The sequence below is a fragment of the Pempheris klunzingeri genome, chromosome 14 (assembly GCF_042242105.1).
Source record: "Pempheris klunzingeri isolate RE-2024b chromosome 14, fPemKlu1.hap1, whole genome shotgun sequence".
Classification (NCBI taxonomy): domain Eukaryota; kingdom Metazoa; phylum Chordata; class Actinopteri; order Acropomatiformes; family Pempheridae; genus Pempheris; species Pempheris klunzingeri.
Genome location: NC_092025.1, coordinates 3098970 through 3107448, shown reverse-complemented (window position 1 = coordinate 3107448; position 8479 = coordinate 3098970).

Below are 8479 nucleotides of genomic sequence, written 5' to 3'. Positions count from 1 at the left end.
GACTGGAGGTCTTCCTAGATGAACGAGAATGGGGTCGTGTCAGTGGAGGTCCTGAGGCCTTGTTGATGAGGCCATCTAGCGTTGTTTAATGAGAGCCGTGTGCACATCTGCAACTGCTTTACGACTATATCTGAGCCCTCCACAATGTCTGCACAGCCTTTGCACTGAGAGCAGCCCGCGAAGACGATACAAATATGTCTTGTCTTAGTTTATAGATAGTTGTGCACTGTTTAGTAACAACAGTACCAAATTGTTCTTCTTTGTTTTAGTCGGCTACCAAAGTGTTCCAGGTGCTCTACTTCCATCCCCTGGGCTGGAGTAGTTCCAACACTGATGGGCATGTCCCCTCGGAAAACCAAGTGGGATGCAAAACGTCTTAAATTGCATATTTTTCTGGATATAAGTGACTTGAAATGACAAGTTTAAACGGCAGCCTGTAGTTGATTGTATTTGATGTGTATTGTTCATGTCATTAGTAAACCTATAGGAATGAACTGTCTGAGATGAATGGACTACGGCGTGCATCTGGCACAATGTATTTTATCGTTTCTGGTGTGAAAGCCTGCTCAGAGATGCACCTCTGCTGACAGAGAGCAGCACAGGCAATCCATCCGTGCCTCATTAATCAGAGCAGGAAGGAAGGTAATGAAGACAAGACATGCAGGGAAACATCCAATCAGTGAGCCATGGCTTTGTGCTAGCATGTCTTTCTGTTCTTGCAAATACTGTCGAAGATAATTGACATAAGAGATACCAGACATGGACAGAGGATTAGTTTCAGCTGAACCCGCCAGCGTTTTCAGCGCAGCTTTCCGTGAGATTTATGCCGAAGGATCCCTGATAAATCACTTATTTATTGGTGTTTGCCACAGTGAGTCAGCATGCCGCGTTAGGGGCACGGTGACGCCCTGCCCTCTCATCCCTCCTCTCTGTACACACTGGCGGCGACATGCCCCAACGAAATACTCCTCACTCAGGCAGAATTACTCCATGGCAGACCATTGCACACATGCACTGCAGAGGCCATAAAGAGAGCAAATATGAAGCCCCAGCCTCAATGAAGTTAGCACTCTTGTTCTACCTTATCTTCTATGTTTCTGGAGTACCGAGTGATTTGAATGTACAGCTGCTGCCAAGTCAACATTACAATCGAAATAATAGTTTTCAGTAAAGCTGTCAAACGGGTGTTGGATGATAAGTCTGTCTGTCTGAATAATTAAAACTGCAGACGCAGAAGGAGCTCTGGTATTTTTACTATTCCACTTGATTAGTCTTACAACCATTAACTGGCATTCTAAAGAGCGGGATGGTTTGTTAACATGGAGTTAATATTTGTAGACTTTGCTTCGAAGCAGCCAATGTCTGTGAAGCCCTCCTCCATCCCCTTTATTTATTTGATGGTTTGCCATGCAAAATTCATAGAGCTGCTTTTGATAAAACTTTCTGTTTATTCTTACTGTTTTTACGCAGTTTTTATAGAGGTTTAATTGACATAACTCTAAATTATGCTTTTTAATCTGGGCTGTTTTAACCGCTATAGGCCTCAGTCATGGTTCACCTGTCCTCACTGAGCTAGTATCGTTTCCCAATAAACTTATTTGACTGGACACATGATGATCTACTGGGGACACAAATTGGCTTCGCTATCAAATCCTTGATGTGTTGACTATGCATGTATTTGTGTGGAAAATGCAATTAATTGAAACATCTCTCAAGAGGATATTCGCCAGTGTCCTAAAAGTGGAGCAGCACCGAGAAAATCCTCTCACAGCTCTACTAATGGACAGTCCAGCTGTTTCAGTGGCTCTTAATCAGCATGTGGCAGTATTAAAAGCACTACAACAGTGTAGATGTACACTGATATTACACCGCAACATACATTTAGAGAGGCTCCATTATAGTTTGAGGAACATTCTGCTTAAGAGCCTGTAAGAGCTTATTTTCACCTGTATTTTATATCCTTATGCTTCAAGAAGTTGTGTTTTCTGCTGCGAGATGACACTGTTGGCTGCAGTTTACAGTAAACACACTCCTCGGCTGGTTATTGCACTTGTGTCAGCTGATAAACACGGGCTGTCAGCATGTTTTGCATGAGGCGTCACTCTTTGGTTTGTCACACCGGAGATAGCCAAACTATTTTCATATGACAGAGATTGCGTGACATGACAGCTTTTCCATGGTCAGTCAGTACTTATTAGTCCTTGTGTGCACACACAGGAACCTGAATAGCGTGTATACCCAGGTGAACCCAGTTATTGCTCAGGTTAATATGTGGAGGAATGTGTGATAGTCTTCAGACTAACAGGCAGGAATATGATAAAAGATCACAGTAATCTATGTCCAGTTATTTGCGGTATTTCTGTTGATATTGAGATATTTTGAAATATATTTGAGATATTTATTAATATGCTCCCTTTTTCAAACACACCATTGAGTATCCGATTCATTGTGTGACTGTATGTGACTGTGTGTATGTGTGAAGAATTGAAACAGCAGAAGCAACCAGATGAAGGAGTGCTCGGGCCAGGGGTAATTTAACGGTGTGATAAGTATCCCAGCTCTGTCAATTTAGTGATGCTGATTATCCTGATTAGATGGAGATGTTTACACAACTATTGAAATAACCACCATTACCTTAGTGTCATTGCATCAGTCGTACTAATAAATGTACTTGCTGTCAGTTTTGCTCCTGCAGCCTGCTCATTTTTCAGCTTGGTAATTTAGAGTCACGTCTCACCTTCTATTGCATTATCTTCTCTGGTAATTCACTCAGCGTGGTTGCTCCATATTGAGCTGTTATGAGTGGGTACCTTATCAGATTTTAGTCTGCTAATTATCAAGACAAGTTCTATTACCCAGACGTACTCAAGAGCTTCCGAATCAGCTTCAAGGTCGTTCATCTTTTTTCTCGGACATGTTTAGTAAAAGACCAAGTGATTCATATCTTAATTTTCTTTGGGTTGTCTCTCCTGCCAGTCTTGTATTCACTGAGGCCAAACAAATCAGTTAAGACTGGAAAGACACATATGGTCTGTTGTCAGGCTCCCACTGCATACTTTTGTGGGTGGGTTGAGAGATATCGGATTTCTACTGCACACAAAATGATATTTTAATGAACTCATCTCCAGTGATGATTCCCACTAGGGTGTAACTGTCTGTCTCACAGTTATCTAGCTATCACCCAGATGATGTCAGCCTCAGTGGGGACAGAACTTAGCTCATGACACGTTTCACGTCCAGTCAGGTGGTGGGAATAGCTTTTCATATGCTTATGACAATCAAGCAAGCACCAAGTTGATCAAATTCAGGCTCCATCCTATACACCAGCGCAGACATGTTCATGCTACAGCAGAGCGGGCTTGCTCCGTTTTTTGCTGGCAGACTCACATATTCTGCTGCCTGTGAGATTAGCTTTCCTGATGCTAACCCAAATGTAGTCTAGCTTGTCAAATCCTCTGCCTCATCTCCTGAGACCCCAGCACATGCCAGTGTATTAAGCAGGCTTTTTTGATGAACAGGGCTTTCAGACCAAACACAAGCATGGTGCTGTACAGAGGAAGGCCATTGTTTTCAAAGCGACTTCAAAGAAATGTGTTTTTTTTAACATCTGCACAAGTGACAGCCTTGATTTTCCACCTTGATCTGTGCACAGTTAACTAATGCTGCATTCATGCGCTCAACACATTGGTAGCTGTTTCCAGTATTTAATGTTTAAAATATTAGTTTACCTTGTCATTAGGGTTAATGCGAATAATAACTTTTCTAACTGATCTAACCTACTCTGCAGCTGTGTTGACTTACAGCCCATAGGCTGTATAAAAGAAGTGGAAGTAGCCACTGTAACATCACTTATAGGTCCCCTATAGCTACATTATTGATGTTATAATGTGGCTATATGAAAATTAGAAAGTTGGAAATCTGAGTTTCACATATAAAAATACCTGTTGATTGTAGATAACTTAAGACTGGATGCTGTATTTTGCATTTGATGATGACCTCTCCAACAGTACAGTGTGCACATCTTTTAATGCCACTTTAATCTAGTGGGAGTGTGTCTCTGAGCAAGTCGCTTATATCTGCACAGTTACATTTCAAAACCTTTATTCAAAAGGACACCTCCATTAATGTTTTTTTTTTTTTTTTTAAACTTCCACCATTTCTAAGTCAGCATAAAAATCGTAGGCTCCTATAGTTCTTTGGATGGCTGAAAATGCTTTGATTGTGTTGGTATTCACTCTAAGTTATGTGAGTCACACTTGGTGATATTTTTCCTGATTCTGGCTCAGGTTTGGTGCAGTAGATGTTGCTGCTTGACAAGGCTACAGTCCGTGGATGAGTGGGGCTTCAGTTTCTTGCTCAGGAACAGGTGGCTTTCTCAAGGACCGAACCTGTAAACTTTGACTTGTGTTGAGTTGACCTTTGAGAGGAGTCTTTGTCTAATCAGCAAGCGACCCTCCTGCTTGCTCCACTACTGCAAATAGACAAGTGCTCGAACAGAGAATAAAGTCTAGATGCAGCATGGATAAGACTGTAATTGTTAGCTATTTGCAAAATGCAGCCTGCTACAAATCAGTGTGGCTGCTGCAAATGCTGATCACGTTCCACTTTGTAAAGTGTTTAAATGAGGACTCTACCAAGTGTAGCAAACAAAAAACATTTCTCCACATACTGCAGTGTGTATATTCTCACCTGGAGTAGCAGAAGGGTTCAAGGCTGTTGCTAATGTTGAAGAGGCTCTGCAGAGTGGGGCTTGACACAACAGCAGGAATGTTGAGTGTGGTTCTAGCCTTATTAGACAAAAAAGACTGGGTGTCGCTGTGAATGTCAGGGTCTGACTGAGGTATGGCAGAGTTACAGTTAAGAGTGAGAAAGTACAGGGATCTCAGAATAGGCACTAAGAATGATTCCATGCTATTTGGATAGATAATTCAGTCCTAAACATGTTTCCAAAAATTATTTCTCAAACAAAATGTGGAGGAAATGGCGGACATAACTGATACAGTGGGTACTTTTCGGAGAGAGAAGGCTTCTGAAGACGCTAAAACGCGAAGAAGAGACGCCAGTGAGGGAAGGAGTAATCAGGAAAAGCTCCCAAAGTGTAGCTTATAGGAGGTGCTGTTTCCAGGCTATTACTATATGTGTTGCACTTAAACACAGGAGGGATTTTGTTTGTCGAAGGTAATTGTCAGTGAAGCCAACTGGTGTGTCTTTTTTTTCTTCCTTATTTGAAAATGTAAAAATGTTACTGTAACTAATGATTTGGGCAGTGCAGCCCTGAGACATGTAGCAGCATCTTGCAACAGAACAGAGCAACATTTACTCAGATGAATGTGGTAGTGCATTAACTGAATCTTCTTTGAATTAACAATTGATTTTGAACTGTAGTGTGATCCCAAGAATTACAATCAAACTGCTGTTTCCACCCATGTATTTAAATGTGTTTTACACTAATGTAATATGGACAAATTTGCAGAAAGGGAAAGTTGAAAGCTACTAACACATAATAGAATAATAGTTATTTGGTTTTATTAGAACTTTCCTTATTTTTATGTTTCTTGTTTAATGCAACTATAAAAGATATGTTGTACTGCATTGTTACTAAGTTGAAAAGATGAGTTTTAATCACTGTTGAATGTCATAGAGCAGAGGTGCCCAATATGTCGGAGGTAGTGCCGGTAGATCGCCTGACGTCAAAAAAACATAAGTAAAAAAAAGTCGCGTTTGCGACTTGATTGACGTACAGGGCGGCCTACGGGTCCCGGGAAGGGACATGCGCTGTCAAACGCGCTAGCTACTAGCTAGCCCTCCAATTTATATCTACTAAAGGAGGGATACTCTGGGATGGGGAATAGGATAGGAAGGGATATTCTACTCCATTCAGTGCAGGTCATCAGAGGAAGGTAGTGACCATAAATGTACTGAATGTTCCAGTTAGTCTTGTCACTTGTGTGCAGTATTGATGGTTACATCACTGTTTGTCACATATGTGCATTACTGCTGTCAGTTTTTAAGTGTAATACCAAGGGTTACATTACATTTATGCAGTGTACGCCAACATATATTGTAAATATAAAGTATACTCAGTATATATAGAAATAAATATATGTTTAGCATTTTTAATGTAGGTAGATCATTTTGACCTGGTCATTTTAAAAGTAGCTTGCGAGCTGAAAAAGTGTGGGCCCCCCTGTCATAGAGAGACAAGGGCCCATGAAGAAACCTCGCATATTGTTGCTACATATTGAGTGTGCATGCGGCTCAGGTTCTCGTGCTGTCAGGTGGTAAATTAAGTTTGTAGTGGAGAAGCTCTGTGGTGATTTAATGCCCCCTTGATATTTCAGCAGAACAAGCTTTACAAATTGCTACTCTGCTGTGTAACTGCTGTAAACCATGAAATGGCTACATACTGCTCACATTCACACACTGCAGAGGTGTGTTGCAAACTCTATGGAAAGTTGAGTGCTGTTGCTGGGTGCCCCAAGAACTGGCTCTGAATTGCCCAGGAAACGTCATTTCCTAATTAGCATATCAATATGTTTGGATAGACAGTGCTTTCATTTGAGGGAGGGCTACACTGGGACTGTCCGTAGTCTGTTTCATTTCCAAAGCCCTGCGCCTGCACAGTATTTTGGAGAACTGTGTTTTTTCCTGGTAGTATCGCTGCAGCAGCTCGATACAGAACATTAGAAAAGCAGAGCACATATTACTCCAGGACATACATAGCCCCATACCACACACCCCACCTTCATTATTTGTTTAAATCATTTTTTAAGATTGTAAGATGCCTCCAACGTAATGCATTTAATTAATAGTAGTAGTAGTAGTAGTGCAGACTTCTGTGCAGTGCATGCTCGGTAATGAATGAAAAAAATGAGTTGCTCCAAATACTGCTCCCTGTATCTTGTTTTGTCCATACATTTTTTAATAATTGCTGAACAACACTGCTCCCTTGTATTGCTTCTAGCAACGTGAGACATGGATCTCAACAACTACTGGGCTGGTTGCCGTGTCTTTTGAGACATTCATGGTCCCCAGAGGATAAAGCCCTCATCTAGCACTATCATCAGGTTTGTCTACATTGTTGGTTCATGACCAAATAACTAGTAAACTATACAAAGCTCCAGCATGGCTGTAGACTCTGTTCATCCACGTTCTTTATTGCTTTAAGTTAACTGTCTTACACACCATGTAACACCAGTCCTTTGTATTAACATTTGGTCCACGTAGGGTTAAACACACTTCAACAAGAACTGAAAATGTCTAAATCTGTTTAGAAATTAAATTTTATTTGGCTTTTGGTAACGTTATCTATCCCCGCTGCGGCTGTCAGTACTTAGTGAGGTTGCCGAACACTATCCTCACATTAAGCCATATATAGTGTGAAGCATGTGCAGGTGTTGATTGGGTGCCAGTAGATTTACCCAACATTAGCTTACTGCAGCCAATCAAAGTGAATGACTGGCTGGAGTATAGTGATAACTAAGGCAGTAATAAGCAGCACAGAGGATTGCTAGTGCACTGTAAATTCAGGCCTGGCAGGCTGCCACGCTGACTGTGTTTAGTGGACACACTGCTTTGTCTTTGATAAGCAAGTAGTACAAATTGCTAATAGCTGTACAGTTTAGACAATACATGAACTTATTGTCTGATTTGTTTTTTGCTTATCAAGAGTAAACCCCTACTTAATCTGAATGAACAGTAAGTGCTGTAGCAGGAAAGTTTCTTAATTGGCAATAGTGGTGATACTGTATGACAGGAGACGCTGCAAACTGCATGAGTTTGATGAGATCCTGCATTTCGGTGCTGAATTAAATGAACAAAATAACTGAATAAATGAGGAATTGTAAATCACAACTTTGATCATTTTAATGCCAATGGCTGATCACAAACCGTGAGAATGTGACCAGTACCAACAGAAGGCCAAGCGTTCAGTGAAGGCCTACATTAAGACTGTTGGTAGGGATAGCTGGCATTAAGACAGGTCACTAACCCCTGTCTCACACCATCTGTTGTTTGGGTCCAGTGACAGGCCTCAAATCTCAAACTGCTTTTGCTGCATTCTCATTAGGGAATTAAACCAGAGATGCCAAAAGCAAGCATTCACCTCTAAGACTGAAAAAAGTTCTCGATTGCATACATTAGGCCTAGCTGTAGCATTTATGTCAGTATTTTTTCTTTAAATCGCAGCTGTATCATCTTAAACCGGAAGAGGTCGTGTACTTTGCCTCCCAAGTATTGATTTCTTGTAGAGGGATTTGTGTGCATTTACATGGTTCACTAGTAGACGGCAGAGCTGATGTTTCCCAGGAAGTTTAGCATGAGATTTGATCTGCTGGTAGAGAAAATGTAATTATAGCAGCAAGATGTAAAACTTGAAGTAATACACAGACTTCAGGGAATATATACTCATCTTTTCTGTAGGTCTTGTCATGTAAAGTGTTAATTTTGGCATCTGATCTTGATTTAGTTATGGTCTTTT